The sequence below is a fragment of the Acomys minous genome (genome assembly GCF_964271855.1).
Source record: "Acomys minous genome assembly, chromosome: 7".
Taxonomy (NCBI): Eukaryota; Metazoa; Chordata; class Mammalia; order Rodentia; family Muridae; genus Acomys; species Acomys minous.
Genome location: NC_140488.1, coordinates 122,476,352 through 122,493,667, shown reverse-complemented (window position 1 = coordinate 122,493,667; position 17,316 = coordinate 122,476,352).

The following is a 17,316-nucleotide window of genomic DNA, read 5'->3' as shown; positions in this document are numbered from 1 at the left end:
TGATCAGTTATAATTTGAGACAAATGAGAACAAAAGATGCTTTTATAATGCCTATTAGAAATGTCAGTTCCCTAGTTTCTCCTACACCCAACCTAAGAATAGTTGTTCCATTATATGGTAGTTTTACAAAGAAGACACACAGGCCCATTACAAAATCATTTATTTTGGATAATGTCTTGCTTCAGCCAAGGTATCCATTTGGACAGTAATATGGCTGGAATTTGTTAATTTCCATTCTTTTTATCTTTAATTGCTGTGCTTTTTGTTTTCCCCTTATCCATTGATATATCACCCAGTGTTGGCACTCGATGGCTTTTTTCTCCTAATAGATTCGTGTTGGGGAATGATTTTTTACCACTCAAATTATTTGAAATATTCTCAATATTTGCTCAAGAGTTAAATTGCACTTTTAATGCCTCCATTCATTTGAAAACTTTTCCACTGAAAACATTATCCACAATAATTACCCTGTGGTCTTTGGAAGAAATTTGTCATTCAATTTGAAGGAAGACTAAAAGTGGTCAAATGTCTTTGAGTCTAAATATGGAAAATGCTTCCACAAATAAATACTGGTTTCATTTTTACTTGACATATTTACAAAGTGTCTTGAAATTGATTTGCCTCTTTTTTCAAAATTTGCAGGCTCTTCAGAGAAATATTTTTAAATGATTTTATTTTTGTATATATACATTTATATTATCACACATATATACAATAGATTACATATGGCAAGAAGAACAATGACACAATCAGGAATTATATAAATGTTACATTCTTAGTGTTTTGGCTATTTGTATTTGACAGCTTTGAAGAAAAAAACTTTTCTACCTTGGTGCATCTCAAATTCTGAATGTAAATCAATCTCCATCATATATTGTCATTATCAACTTAGAACACCTATCTAGACTTAAAAACATCTTAACCTCTAAACAACTAAGCTTCATTGGAAAACTAAGCTACCTGGTCTTTAGCTCCCTCAGAGACTTGAGAAGGAGTAAACTTGATTATCTGAGTATGACAGGAGTGCAGGTTAGTAGCTTTCCAAATGAGAAGATGACAGAGTCAGTTTTCTACCTCTTCAGAGAAATATTTACAAGGGACATTTACAAATAGCAAATATCAGACATCTTTGAGTGCTTTTATTGTGTGCTATTTGTTTGTTGTTGTTGTTGTTGTTGTTGTTGTTGTTGTTTTAGTTTTTTCCTGAGCCAAGGTTTCTCTGTGTAACAGTCTTGGCTATCCTGGACTGACTTTTGTAGGCCAGGTCTCAAACTCACAGCATTCTGCCTGCCTCTGCTTCCCGAGTCCTTGTATGCTACTTCTTGAGCGTGCAAAATTTTGTACATGCATGTGAAAGAATGTGACTAGAATAAAAGGTAGTTTATAACTTTTTTAAAAGATTGAAGTCAGAAGATACAAGTATGATTGAATAATATTAAAGATATTCAAACCATTTAAAAGAAACAGAAATTGATATAAATAACTGACATAAACAATGCATGGAGGATTGAAGTTATAGATCAGTAGTTAAGAAAATTTGCTGCTTTTACAAATGACCTGGGTCCAATTTTTTGCATCCATGTGACAGCTAAGAAAAAAAATTGTAGCCAAAGTTCCAGGACATCTGATGTTTTCTTTTAACATTTGGAAGTATCAGCTGCACACCATGATGCACAGACATACATGCAGGCAAAATGCTCATAGCAAAAATAAAATCATGCATGAATGTATAAAACAGAAGTAAAGCAGGGTCATTGGTTTTATTGAACATTTGACACAAGGAAATTATCATTAACATAGGATTGACAGTCCTCTGGAGTAATCAAAATTTCTTTTATTTCTTTTCCTGAGATTAAAATACATAATGGCTTATCCTATTTACTTGAAGAGAGTCTGAAATCTACTGGTGAAGAATTTTGCAAAATGTCAGTAATAGTCTAAACAGGTTTGTCTCATTCACAGAATGTTTAGCTATATTATAGGATTGACTGAGTTTTTGTTTTTGTTGTTTGGTTGGCAACTTCTGTTTTTCCTTTTTAAAAAACTTTTCATTGATTCTTTGTGACTTTCACATCATGCATCTCCATCTGACTAATCTTCCCCTTCTTCCATATCTGCCTTCTTCCCTTACAACCTCCCCACCAAAGAAGAACAAAACAAAGAAAAAAGCAAAAAAAAATCTCGTGAAAGCTGTGGTGTACCCCAGTGTGTCACACAGTATACTCTTTTGCCCAAACAGCTTTACCTGTAAATGTTCATTACAATGAGTCAGTGGTCTGGTTCAAGGCTTCTGACTTCTGCTACACTATCAATACTGGATCCTGACTAGGACTCCACTCAGACATCCTATTGTAACTATCTTGGAGACTCTGCAGCTTTGGTTTTGTTGAAAGGGTCATGGCCCCTTCACATGATCCAGTAGTTCATAAATGGGGTAGATGTTGGGGTTGACCAATTCAAAATCCTAGTTCTGGACCTGGGTGGTAACTGTGTTGGTCATCCCACCATCTGTCTTGTACCTGTGCCACCAGGGACAGCTCCCCTTCTTTGCCAGGTGAGGAACAGGGCCAGCCGGGTTTCACAAATTCATGTCACCAGAGCCAGCTGTGGCACCCATGCCACCAGGGCCAACTCTCCTGCCTGCAGCAGTCAAAAAAAGGGCAAGATTGGCTCTCCTGAGAGCTACAGATGGGAAGGGATAGAGCCAGCTCTCCCAAGCTTCCCAGGTAGGGAGCAGGGCTTGTTTTAGTTTAGTTTAGTTTTTTGTTTGTTTTTTTGTTTTTTAAAGACAGAGTCTAATATAGCCTACAATGACCTCAGAGTCACTATCTAAGGCTGTTTTAATTCCTGATCTTCCTATTCCTAAATCCCAAATGCTGGGATTATATACCTTTGCCAGCCGGCCTAAATGTTTACCATGTTTTTTTAATAAAATAAGAATAAAAATCCTACAAATTTTCCCTGTTGGGTACAAGTAACTTCCCAGCAGTCTTTTGAGAAAAATTAGTGTATGGACTGCCAGGAAGAAACAGAGAACTTAGGAATTGAAATTCCCCTAAATCATTGTTTAACTGACAATATTGTGTTTTCTAGGATGCACTATGAACTCAAAAGACAGTATTATAACTGAAATATCTTACACTTAGACATTATTTGAAAGTACTATTATTCACCAAAGAGTGGACCTTAGGGCTTTAAAGGCATTTCAACTGGATCTATAGTCCCTAGAATATATTTGTAACATGAATAAGGTTGAGTGCTAGCATGGAGATTGAAACCAATTTATTTTGTAAAGTAATTTCTATTTATATGGTTTTTTTAAAGGGCTGAACAGAAGTTCAAAGTTTTATCCTACTTGAAGTTGACTTGAAAAATTTATGACTGTGAAAAGACTGCCCTATGATTACAGAGAGAAGAGGACTACTGTAATTTGCATAAGTAAATGGAAACTGATGTAGGATCTTATAGATTAGTATCGCAGATTATGTATTTCAGCCTTAATATATTTTGTGAATAAATCAATATAAAAATTAACAAATCAATAAGAAAAAAGTCTTTTAGAAGCATAGAAGCTACCTAAGTGACATTTCCTTTATTTTACAGAGAAGACTTTTTCCTTTGCCAAGTGGCTACCAGAACTAGCATTCTGGCATTTCTCTTAAATGTAATTTTTTGTAGCCCAGTATTTAGCTTGTAAGTCACATAAAAAAGAACATGAAGTATTAGAACACAGATAGGTAAAATTAAACTAAGGCATGCAGATAGGCAAAGTTACTGTGGTGGTTTGAAACAAAATGGTTCCCATAGGCTTACAGACCATAGAATTATTAGGTGGTATGACCTTGCTGGAGTAAGCGGAGCTTTATTGGAAAAAGTGCCTCACTAACAGAGGTGTGCTTTTAAGATCTCAGGAGCTCAGGCTTGCCTAGTGGCACACAATTTACTTCTGATGCCTGTGGATCAAGATGTAGAACTCTCAGCTCCTTCCCCAGCAGCGTGTCAGCCTGCACTCTGTGATGCTTCTCACCATAATGATAGTAGACTAAACCTCTGAAACTATAAGCCAGCCTCAATGAAATGTTTTTCTTTATAAGAGTTGTTGTGGTGATGGTGTCATTTCTGAGCAATAGAAAGCCTAGGACACCTACATTAAGGCATATGGATAGGCAAGCATACACTAATACACAGGATATAGTTTCTTGAACAGAAAATGATTATATTGAATATAACTTTCCATTAAAACTTGAGGTTATTGACTACTTCACTTGTTCTTAAGTTACTATTGAAGTTGTCTTTGAGTCTTGAAGCATTTTATGTGGGTCAAAGAGACAAAGGGAGTCTTGAAAATCCAGTCCTATTCAAGCATTTTCAATTGCTGAATAACAGACTATGTAGGTGAGCATATATTACTTTTCTATCCATCTGGTGGATACATGAACGGATCAGCTGAGGCTTATGCCAGAAATCTTTGCATTATATCTCTTCCTGCTCTGATTCTTTACTCACAAAGTACCGAGAACATTGTGATTTTCTTTTCTTTATTGTAAGACGATATGGGGAAATGCATTTGTCCATGACCTCAGTCAAATATCTACTAGTGGCAGGTGTCCTGGGCAGTGCTTTTTCACACTGTACCCTAATATATTAATGCTTTGGCTTATAGAGTATAGCCTTACTGTAGTGACATTGTAAGAAGTTCTTAACAGAAGTTCTATTTGAAGGATTTTTTTCTTTTGATATAGGATTTTTCTGTGTAGACTCAGCTGTCCTGGATCTCTTCATAGACCAGGCTAGCCTTGAATTTACAACAATCCATTTGCCTTTGATTTCTTTCTTTTTTAAAATTAATTTATTCAGATTACATCTCAGTTGTTTCTTGAATGCTGGTATTAAAGGCATGTGCTAAAACACCCAGCTTATTTCGTCTCACATAACATTTCAGTATCTGTAGGCCAAAGAATCTTTCTATAAATAATTGTTTGAATATGAATTTGTATTTTAATATGTACACAACTGTGTATACATACATATATATGATCTCCATCTCTATTCCTTCTTGCCTTAGCCACATTTAGATAAAGTGAGTTTTTAATCACTAACAATTTTTTCTTCATTATACATAAATATATAGAGAAAAAACTACTTCTCTCTTAATTAAGCAAACCCATCACCACAAATAATTATTTTTAAAATCACTCTTAACCTGTTGCATCACAATAGGTTGAAAACACTTATTGTAATGGACTGAACACTTTTTTTTCTCAGTATGACATGCATATAGAGCTGGAAGGCACTCAATGTACTTGATTAAATGGTTGCTAATCAAGAAAGGAGGACATTCCAACTGTGCTCTCCAGTGACATTGAGATTTGTGTCCAAGAAGATCTTATAGTTTTTGCCTACCTCTGTGCTCTCAGTGATCACATCCTATTTATTTATTTCTCTTTCTGGCATTGACTTAATTCATTCTTCTTTCTCTTTTCTTTGTTTTTAATGTACTACATTTTCTTTACTCATTCATCTTTTGACAACCATCTAGGGTGTTTCCAATTTCTGCCTATTATGAATAGAGCAGAAGTGAGTATGATTGAGTAAGTGTGCCCATAGTAAAATGTAAAGTCCTTTTATGTATATGTCCAATAGTGGTATAGATAGATCTTGAGGAAGATTCAGTTTCCTAAAGAGTTGCCACACTGATTTCTAGAGTGGTTGTATAAATGTCTTCACCAATCATACATCTGACAAAGGGCTACTATCCAAAATATATAAAAGAACTCAAGAAATTAAATACCACTAAACCAAATAATCCAATTAAAATGCAGCACAGATCTACATAGAGAATCCTCAACAGAGGAATATTGAGTGGCTAAGAAACACTTATATAAATGCTCAACATCCCTAGTGTTCAGGGAAATGCAACCCAAAAGGACTCTGAGATTCTATTTTAATCCTATCCGAATGGATTAAATTCCATTAAATTCTTTTCCTTTAAATTCTTTTTTTTAATTTATTCACTTTGCACCCTCATTGTAGCCCCATCCATCCTCATGTCCCAGTCCCACTCTCCTTCTCTCTTCCTCATCTTCCTTCCCTAATCCTCAGAAAAGGAGAGCCCACTTTCCCATCCACCGCAGCTCATCAAGTCATATCAAGACTGAGTTGATCTTCTTACCCTGTGGCCTGGCAAGGCAGACCTACTATGTGGAAGTAGTCAAAAAGCTGTCAAGAGAGTCAATGTCAGAGACAGTCCCAGCTCCCCTTACTAGAGGACCCAGGTGAAGCCTGAGCTGCCATTGCTCTATATTTGTAGGGGGTGTAGGTCCACCCAGTCCATGGATGGTGCTTAGTTGTTGCTTGAGTCCCAGCAGGCCCCTGTGGTCCCTGGCTAGTTGGTTCTGTTGGTCTTTTTGTGAAGCTCCTGTCATCTCCAGGTCCTTTGCTCCTTTCTCCATTTTTTTCACTAAACTCCCTATGCATCATTCAATGTTTGGCTGTGACTCTCAGCATCAGTTTTGAGGAGATGATGGGTGGAGACTATCAGAAGACAATTCTGCTAGACTTCTGTCTGCAAGCATAGCAGAGTATTGCTAATAGTGTCAGGGGTTGGTTCTCTCTCATGGGGTGGGTCAGGCATCGGTTGGACATTCCTTCAATCTCCGCTTTATCTTTATCCCTGCACATGTTGGAGACAGGGTGAATTTTGGATTGTTGCTTTTGTGGGTGGGTTGGTATTCCCATCCCTTTACTAGGAGTCTTTTCTATTTAGAGGGTGTGCACTTCAGGCTTTAGGGCTGCTGCTACTAGGAGTCTCTGCAACAGTCCCCCTCAAATCCTCCCAGGAGCTTCCCTTGACTTAGGTCTCCAGCTTGTCTCAGAGCTGCCTGTGCCCACTGTTTCTCTTTTCTCTAACAGGCCTTTTGTCCTGCCGCTGCCGTCTCCAGATCTGATCTGTTCTCTCTCCTCTCTATCTGTTTACTCTCCAATCTTGTTCTTTCTCTCTAACCACTACCTCTGTCTATTTTATTTCCCCCTCTGAGTGATATTTAAGCACCCTCTCTTGAGTCCTCTTTATTACTCATCTTTTTTTTGGGTCTGTGCATTGTAGTATGTTTATCCTGTGCTTTATGGTTAAAATTCACTTATAAGTGAGTTTAGACCAAGTGTGTCTTCTAGGTTGTTTTTTAATCTTGTTGTTGTCTGATCCCTGAACCAAATGAATACTAATTGTGTTTATAATGATTTCCTAGCTATCTAAGTTGTTAGCTTGTTAAGGTCTTTTTTTTTTTTCTGGAAATGCTTTCTTCTTTCAGGATTATTTCTTCCCTTCATCTTTCCCTTTTTTTGTTTTACGGAAAAGATAGCATATTTTCATTCTATGCTCTAAATAAATAAAGTTTTTAAAAACTATTATTAGATGTGGTCATTGTAGGTATGGATGAAACCAATCGCAGCAAGGTTGTTACCAAAGATGCTGAGAAATATCTTTAAAAAGAATGGCTTCTTTGCTTGTAACTAAAGCAAAGCAATACAAAATACACCCACTTACCTGTATCAAGGCCAGATTTACACAACATATCCAAGGTGATTAGGTGGATTCTTTTAAAATACAAATCATTTCATGACTTGATATTTACCATTTGATGGCCCTCACAAATTTGAGTGATGACTACTTTTTGTGCCCACAACCTCTGTAAAGGTTCACTGCTGCCTGAAGTATGCATCTTTGGGAATTATTATATCTGATATAGAAATACTCTTGCTGCTATGCACACTGTAATCATTGGGACTGTAGCCGAGTACATACTAGAAAGTCTCAATTATTGATTGATGGCAAGTACATAAGATTGTTTAAAATACCATGGGGTTCTCCAGGCTTTTCATTTCCTAATTGTGAACAATTATTTGCATTTAATTTAGATCTTGTCTTGCTGACTGGAAGTCAGATGGCAGCATCACTGAGCCAGAGGAAGTAATTACATAATCTCCAATATCTTTGCATCAATTAATTTACTTGGATGAATTTAAATGGTGACATAAGGAAGTGCTTGATAGTGTTAGCTACAGGGAGGAAAAGGAAAAGGGGTGATCATAAAATGAGTCATCTGTGTTTTTCAGTTCAGCTAAATTTCAGTTAGCTCATGATAATTAAAGCAACATTAATTAAAGCAAAAGTATATCCCTGAATTTTTACTTTTCAGTAAGAATTAGTTCAAATTCAACTAGGGTTTGCTAATATGTGTGAAGTTGTTTCTGATATCTAACCAATGTTCTTATTTAGTTAATTTAATTGTATTCTGAAAGACGTGAAGATAATAATACCTTCTATGAAGGTTGTAGTACGGATAAAATGATAAAATGTATATAATTACCAAGTTGCTTCAAATGACTGGATTTCTTTGCACAAAATTCTTTTGTTTATTACTAATAGTTATTGATTTACTTCTCAAGAAATCTAAGCCAAAAATTTTATAAGGTATTATATTTTCAGTAGAAGTGGGGTGAGAAGGAGGAAAGATTTTTTTACCTCTTGTTTTTGACTGCGAAATGTAAGAACACAATACTGGCCTTATTTATTATTAAATTATGTTTCTCAGTCTTTGAATACCTGTAACTTGCTCTATGGATAGAAAATTATAAGCATTTATTCAATATATTACCCAATGCCAACCTTGCAAAACCAATTTTACAAATTGCATGTAGAAGAAGCTGGGATGACAAGAAAAGAAGAAAACTAATAATGTGGGAATGTTGATTATGTGTTTAGAAATAACACAGACATTTAAGAATCAGTCCATTTGCAGACATTGGAATTGGCAACAATAACTGCTGTAAGTTCATCATGGCCTTCCTTATTCAGCCTCGCTATTAACTTTCCCATGTGTACACTAAGGTGGACAATTAAGAATGGAGAGAGGTTTGGTAGTGTTTAATTTCTTGAGTTCTTTATATATTTTGGAAGTCTCACAGTTTTTTCAAGATGGTAGCTAATGCAGGTTGTTCCCCAGGAATTTTCTGTGGGTTAGCTGGGTGGCCAGAGGTCAGATCCACCTGTTCTTCACACAATGTGAATTCCTCTCATGTGGGAATCAGCAGCATTGGTGTTTAACTCTTCCAAGCAGGGTAAGCAAGACCTCAATAGATATTGCCTCACAAATATGTCTGTCAGATATATTGGGCCAGAAGGCTAAAGATGATGCTCCAACATTATAGAGAATCTTGGGTGACTGATCAGGCAGCAATTTGTCTTCTAATTTGGGAAGCTGCTAACCCGGTATACTCAGGTAATCAATTTTATTCCTTCTCAAGTCTCTGATGGGGTTGAAGACCAGATTAATTCAGTTTTACAATGAAGCTTAGTTGTTTAGGGGTTAAGATGTTTTCAGGTTTAGATAGATAATGACAAGATATGATAGATATTGATTTACATTCAGAATTTTAGATGCACCAAGATAGGAAAGATGTTTCCTTCAAAGCTGCTGAATACAAATAACCAAAACACTAAGAATGTAACATTTATATGATTCCTGATTGTTTCATGATTCTTCTTGCTGTAGGTAGTTTACTGTATATATATGTGAAAATTTAAGTGTATATGTAAAAGTAAGAAAAATACTTAATAAAAAAAGAATGGAGAGAGGCTGAGACTAGGGGTTAGAAAAGCCAGCTTATCAGAATAGTTGTTTTCTAAGACTTCGTGCTGCTCCTTCCTTTATACTTCACCTTTGCCTGTGAATGACCTCCTTCCTAGTATCCTGATATGATGGACATATACTGCATTTATTCTCAGCATGATGTGAGTACAGTACAGCAGCTTACCAGGCTTTACAGGCTGCACTTGGGAATTTCTAGGCACATGGCAACTCAGATTAAAACTCCTTTTTATTGCTTCTCTCTCTTCTCCCTCTGCTGACAAGGAACATCATTTTGATACTGTAGGTATACTATCTCATTGTTGCTGTTTTTTTCTTTTTTATATTTTATTAATTTATTCATATCACATCTCAATGGTTATCTCATCCCATGTATCCTCCCATTCCTCCCTCACTCCCATTTTCCCCTTACTCCCCTCCCCTATGACTGTGACTGAGGGGAACCTCCTCCCCCTGTATACGCTCATAGGGTATCAAGGCAAGAGAGTTATGAGGCAACCATATTAATTCCTTCCTTCAAAAGTGGCTTATCTGTGTGGATATGGGATGCTACTTGGTGTAGATTCTTTCATTCAAACCCTTTGCTTACAGTGGGCAAGAATGGGAGAGATCAGAAAATGTGTTTGTGGCTATTAATGTGTGTGTGTGTGTGTGTGTGTGTGTGTGTGTGTGTGTGTGTGTGTGTGTGTGTGCCATGCATTCATGTGTTTGCAAGTGGAAATGGCCTTTAAATACATCAAGGCTAGAAAACAAACAAAATGGTTTTAGATTATCAACTGTTTTAAAATATTTTTCTTTAGTAAAAAAGGAACAATGGACTTTTCGTAAGCTCTTTCTTATAAAATGATCTTAGTTATCACATGTGGCATTTCTTTATAAATATTGTAAATGATAAGTGTACCTAGGCTTCCTACATAGATGTAGCCAATGAGCAACTCAGTATTCATTTGATTCCCCTAGTAATGGGAGTGGGGGCTGTTTCTGACAGGGACTCTGTTACCTGCCTTTTGATTACTACCTTAATGGAGGGACTGCCTCGGCAGACCACAGGGTAAGAAGATGTGCTCAGTTCTGATGAGACTTGATGAGGTAGGGTGGTTGGATGAGTGGGGCTCCCCTTTTCTGTGGAATAGGGGATTCCAGTGAGGGAAGAGGCAAGGAGGGTGGGACCAGGAGGAGAGGAGGAAGTAGGCTACAACTTGTATATAAAATGGATGAATTAATTATTACAAAGTAAAAAATATATTCAAACTCAGAAAGCATCACAAAATTACTTCACTTCTAAACTAAAAAAAGAGACCTTTTTCATTTCAGAAGTGCAGTTGATAGATTTAAGAATCTTTGAATACTTATCTAAATCTCTCCAAGTTTTAGATTAATCAATATCCAATAAACATGCCATCTGCCAATTGTTTTAAGTGACAATCACACATCAATTTTACATAATTTGGAATAACTAAATATCCATGGTGCACTGACACACACAGTTTGAAGCATTTGAAATGCTCATGTGTAAAATGCTCATGCATTTTGAAACTCAGTCCAGACACAAACAACTCAATATATCTTTGGACTGCCAGCTGTTCTGAATGATTTCAAGCACAGTTTGATATATATCAAAGAACTCAACTTTGCCTCTTTTTTTTCTTTTTAATCTGTTCACTCTTCCTTCAGAGTTTATCCTGGAAGTGACAATAATAAGATATCTATGAGCAAGTAGTCACAGTATGGGAGTTTTCCACCCTACATGACCTAAGACCTTTCCATCTGTCACAACTTCTGTGGCACAGTGCAAGTACAGAAATGTGGCAACTATTGAAGGAAAACACAAAAATCTCTTCAGTGACTGTCTCCGCTAGGACTTAGATTAGGACTTAGATTTTACTAACATGGCAACCCTGGAAGCTCAAAAGCTAGTGATTATTGTCCATAGCATATAAGTTTGCTAAAGAAGAGCTGGTGTTCCTGCTATTACTTGGAACCACTCTTGCTATAGGAGCTTTATTAGTATCTTGTTATGATTAGACTTCAGGTTCATCATAAACATAGTGTTGATGACTAAAATAACACCACTTATAGTTTGGCAATGAGTATTATGGCTGCTTATGACAACATATTGCTAGGAAATTAGTAAATATCCTAGACATATCCTTTTGTTGATGTTTATAATGATCAAATTAGAGAACAAGATCATATACTTGTAAGAAATAATTCTAAAGTTTGTTGTATCAGTTGGATAATTAACTCTCCTCCTGAGGAGCAAAATGAGACCTTTGTGTATGTTCCACAAAGATGCTGTTATTGAGCTACACTTCAAGCCTAATGGGAGATATTTTAGGGTAACTATGGGATCTGGACTTTATTAACCTTATAGAATGGCTATCTGTGATATCCCCATAAGCAAGAAAAAAATTATGAATTTTTATTGAAGACCATGGATATTGAGGCCTCAGATAAGGACATGCCACAAGCACAAACTTTGTATTTGCGACAATCAATCACATGATAGTAACTCAGCTGTTAAACCAAGAAAAAAAGTGGGACATTTGGAGATTTTTAGCATCCTGTAGCACTATTAGGAAAATAATGTTGAGAAAATAATAGACCATTAGGGAGTTTTTAGTTGAATCTGAGTTAACACATTGCAAATATTACGCTGCTTTTTCATCTGAACTTGTCTCAGAGGCCAAACTATTTTGACTTAAATCCCTGAGTGATAAAAATGAACAGATCAATTTTTAAAATTTATCTGGGGTTATGAATAATTTTCTAACAGTCTCATTTTTTTGTTCCTTATCCATAACTTGCTATTTCACTTTACTCAGTGAAAACTTTGGAGACAATATGTATTTCATATCAATTTAGTCTACTGAAATTAAAGCTATGTAAAATAGAGATTACAGCCATACACACTAATATTAATAATATCTGTATATCCCAAACCATGCATTTGAACAAAATAACCATGGGACAAAATTTTTACTATATGTTTATGTGTTCAATACCTAGATGAATTAAATAATACATTAAGTAAAAGTAAGAAACTTACTGAGTTTGTTTTTACTATAATGAAACCCACAAAGCATCTAGCTTCATAAAAACAAAAGCTTTCCTTAGATGCTCAAAAGCAAGCTCCCTGCATGGGATTCAATCTCATAAAGAGCCTCATAACCAATAGCCAATGATATATTGCAAGGAAGAAAATGTGTTTCAGAGTGAGGAGTCACAATTTGAGCCAAGGAATACAGAATATGAGGTATTGTTGTGCTTAGAGCATAATAACAACCCTATCAAAAGAATAAGCATTTGTTCCCCTATAATAGTGGTTCTCAACCTTCATTATACTGCAACTCTTTAATATAGTTCTTCATGCTGTGGTGAACTGCAACAATAAAGTTATTTTTTGTTGCTGCTTCATAACTGTAATTTTTCTACTATTATGAATCATAATGTTATTATCTTAAATGCAGGATATCTGATAAGTGACCCCTGTGAAAGAGTCATTCAGCCCCTCAAAGGGGTCACAAGCCACAGGTTGAGACCTTTTGTCTTAGAACTAGTTTCCTAGGGCATGCTTACAGTGATTCAATGACCTTTTACTATGTCCCACATTTCAAAAGTTTAACTCCTTTCCAGTAATGGAGGCCTGAGGACCAATCTTTTAATCACAATGCACTCTACTGTAGCAGTAGGTGATCTGTGGAGAAAGAAGAGAATACAGAATTTGTTTGTCATGGCGTTTATCTCTGGGAATGATGAAAATGGACAACCATGAAAACAAATTAGGTAGAACATATAAAAGCTCTAGGCATACACAATTATCAAGTTGAAAAACTCATTTTGCTCAAGTATTCATTTTTACTCAGTATTTTAGCTACACGGATATTATTTATACTGTCTTTTGTGCATATTTAACAAAAACAGAGGTTAAAGTAGAGTTGTTAGGTAAAGGTAAAATAAAAGCGATAAATTTATCTCTTAGAACTTTATTGTTTTACAAGTTCTTCTTTCATTAGAGAGTACACAAATATACCATTTATAACACTGTCTAGATTTTATCTGAATTTTACAAAGGCAATTAACCTTCTATCTGCCATCTAATTTCAAATTTAAACCAAGAGACGCTGACACTAAACACTCCAACTTCATATCTAATCCAAATTCCATTGTTCCACTTAATGTGACTGTATCATAAATCACCTCATACCTTAGTGACTTTCAATAACAATGTACATTTTGCTAGGTCATGAAATGTTAAGTCAATCTTCCAAAAATTTTGTATCCGGTTCTTTCTGGCTCATGATCTCTTATGTGGCTAATGTGAAAAAAGAGTAGCAATTTTAAGCCCTTTCTGTGTGAGCCCACCAAGAGAGCTAATTTGGGTTTCCTCATAGCATGGTGGCTTTAGGGTAGTCAGATTACTTACCAAGTGACTAAGAGATCCAATGTGAGTTTTCCATTGATCAAGGATACAATGGAATTGCCTTTTATGTGCTCAGCTGATTAGGAAATGTCTCTTGGGATATAGTCTACTGTTTACAAATTTGCCACAGGGCCTCCCAGATTCTAGGAGAGAACAACTAGACTCCATCTTTGTTGAGAGAGTAGGAAGGGTAGAAAGATAATGTTGTAGCCATTTTGGAAACCATAATATGACAAACGTGTAGCTTTGATGGTGATAGTTTAGTTTGTCAAACCCAAATATTCTAAAGTGGTGTGTTTTAATAATTATCAGTGAAGGGTGAAAGTTCAAAATGTACTGGATGTATCATGACACATGGTCACCTTGGTAATAGGGCAATTAAGCGCAAGAATTGCCATGGGCATTTTATACCTGAAAACATTAAAAATGCATCACCTTTAAGATCTGCCTTATCAAAATTCATGACCTTTATCTCAACGACAAAATACACAGACTTCAGAAAATTTTATCTATACAAAAGAGTAGTCAGGATGCAAAAATGCTTTGTAGTTGCTGTGCTCTTTCTCTCACTTTATCACAGCTAGGTTACCTTTTTTCCCACAGAGAGTGAAATGTTTTAAGTTGTAAGTAGAGAACTTTATCAAAGACACACCCAACACATATTTCAATATGTCTGAACACCAGGTCCTTTAAATTCTATGAAGAAATTATCTTGCTATATAGTACTCCTATTCTTGTTGAGGCTTTAACTCAGTTTTTCTCATAGTATATTCTGTAAAACACTTTTACATCTTAGTTGTTTATTAAACATTTTCCATTGTTAAAACAAAATTGAAATATCTCTGAATTTCATTCATTCTCTCAAGATCCCCAGTTCACAGTCTGGAGAAGACTCATAATAACAAATGTATTAAAGCTTGATTCCCCAAGTCCCATGTCCAAAGTGTATGATATCTTCAGCAATAAAGCCTTACCTTCAAGTTTTGAGCAGAATCCAGGAATAATGGCAATAGCTTATATTGTTAAGATAGTCTTCTGTCACCCCCCATGACCAACATATTTTACATAATCTGGGGTGACAAATTGAATTTTCACACACACACAATACAGCATACCATATATAATATATATCACATATCATATATTATATGTACTTTTAAGGAAGCTTAAAATTCATTTCCCTATGGTTTTCTCACACATTGTTAGTGTTATCTCTCTTCTCTCCTTATATTATCTTCTCCCTCTCTACATATCTTACCCAATTGTAAAGCCTTTTCCTGACTTCTGCAGTTGTATCAGGTTACATATTCAAGCCTAAATATTCAGAGCTAGGAATCACAAATAAGAGAACAAGGTGCCAATGTCTTTCTGGCTCTGGGTTCCCACATTCTGAATAATGTTTTTCAGTTCCATTCACTTCCCTGCCAATTTCATAATTTCATTTTTCTCACAGCTGATTAAAAGCCTCCTCCATGGCTATCTCTCATAGTATTCTAGGTCTATAAAAGCCTCTACGGACATAAAAACATTCAACAAAATGTAAAGCCTGTGAAGTGCTACATTGAAGTGTCTAGAAAGATCTCAGTGACATAATAGTGGAATTTTTATCTTGGGAGTACCAACAGATGTGGGTATCCCCACATCTCAGTAGGTGGTACAGCTCAATAGATGGGAATTTCTACCTGGTATTGTAAACCTAGCCAACTATCTGTAGCTGAGGAGGTCATGGTCTTAAGAGGAAAACCTATAGCTGCCATATTCCTAAATTAGTTCCAACTGTATTTTAAATACTTGTACTTATAGAAAAGTATAGCTTTCATCCCTCATCAAAGACACTTCAGAGACTATTATAGATATCCGTGACTGGTCAAAATGCTGAAAATAAGTAAACTTGGGTTACATAGCCCAAACTGATATATCTACAATACATCCCTATATCTAAGACTCCAGGAATATCATGGAAGAGAGCGTGGAGAGAGTATATGAACCAAAAGATCAAGATGCCTTATGTTGAATAGTTTTATCTAGATATGACAGGGAACCTAAACTCATGAAATCTCGACAATATGATTGGTTAAATATAACCAGCACAATGATGACACTAGTTGGTTGACATGCCAATAAGGATGGGGGAAAGTCACAAGATCCTAATTCTAAATGATGAATTATAGGGAATTTATAGCTACACAGAGAGGGATAATCAGTTTTCTCCAGGGATAAGCCCTTGGATATGTTTTCTAATCCTAAGTAGCTAGGTCTAAACACATGTACATAATCAACAGTGAATGGGCTCACACACACACACACACACACACACACACACACACACACACACACACATACACACTTATTACATTGTGATACATATAATAATATACAATAATATATATCACTATGTAATGTGTGTGTTAATTAAAGAAAAACAGTTCATGAATTGATTAAAAAAAAGTTGGGTGAGACACAGAAGGAGCTTGAGTTGGGAGAAATAGGTGTGGGAATGTTGTAAATACAGTACCAATGTATAAAATCCTCAAAATAAAATGTTTACATTTTAAAAACATATTTTAAACTTTTTCTGGCTTACTTATGCATTTCTAGCATTTATTTGCCAGGAACATTTGTCCCTTGAACAGTTCTAATTAACACTTGTAGGATTAGAATTCTCTGAAATGCACTTTAGGGAGCACTGCTTTAACCTAAGCCAGAATGTAAGTGTTTTCAACATCTATCAAGAACTTGGAATGAGCAAAGGCAATTATTTCAACCATTTAAAATATACAATCTGGATAGGGATATCTGAACTGTTTTACTAATAGTTTGCTTTAAAGTTTTCATAAAAGTTGGTGCTTTCAAGTAAAAAGATTTATATGAGTAAGTTTGCCATGGGTTAATTTTTATTGAATATGCTCATCAGATAAAATGTATTATTCTTATAAAAGCAGTTAGCAGCAAGAACTAATGAGGGCACAGTTTAATTTTGTGTGTTGCTTGATTTGGTTGTAACACACATTAGATGCTATTTGAAATATTATGGATATCCTCGTATGTGTGGCCTGGATAGAGAGACTGAAAATCAGTCAGATGCTGCATATGGCCTGAAAGAATATGAGACATGTACATTGCTTCTTCAGTTGTCGGGTGAAAACACAAGAGAAAGGTTATGGTCTTCACGATTTTTGCACCAAGAAACTGGGAAAGAGTAACTGAAGAGATACATGCATCCTTACGTGAGGCAGAGGATGG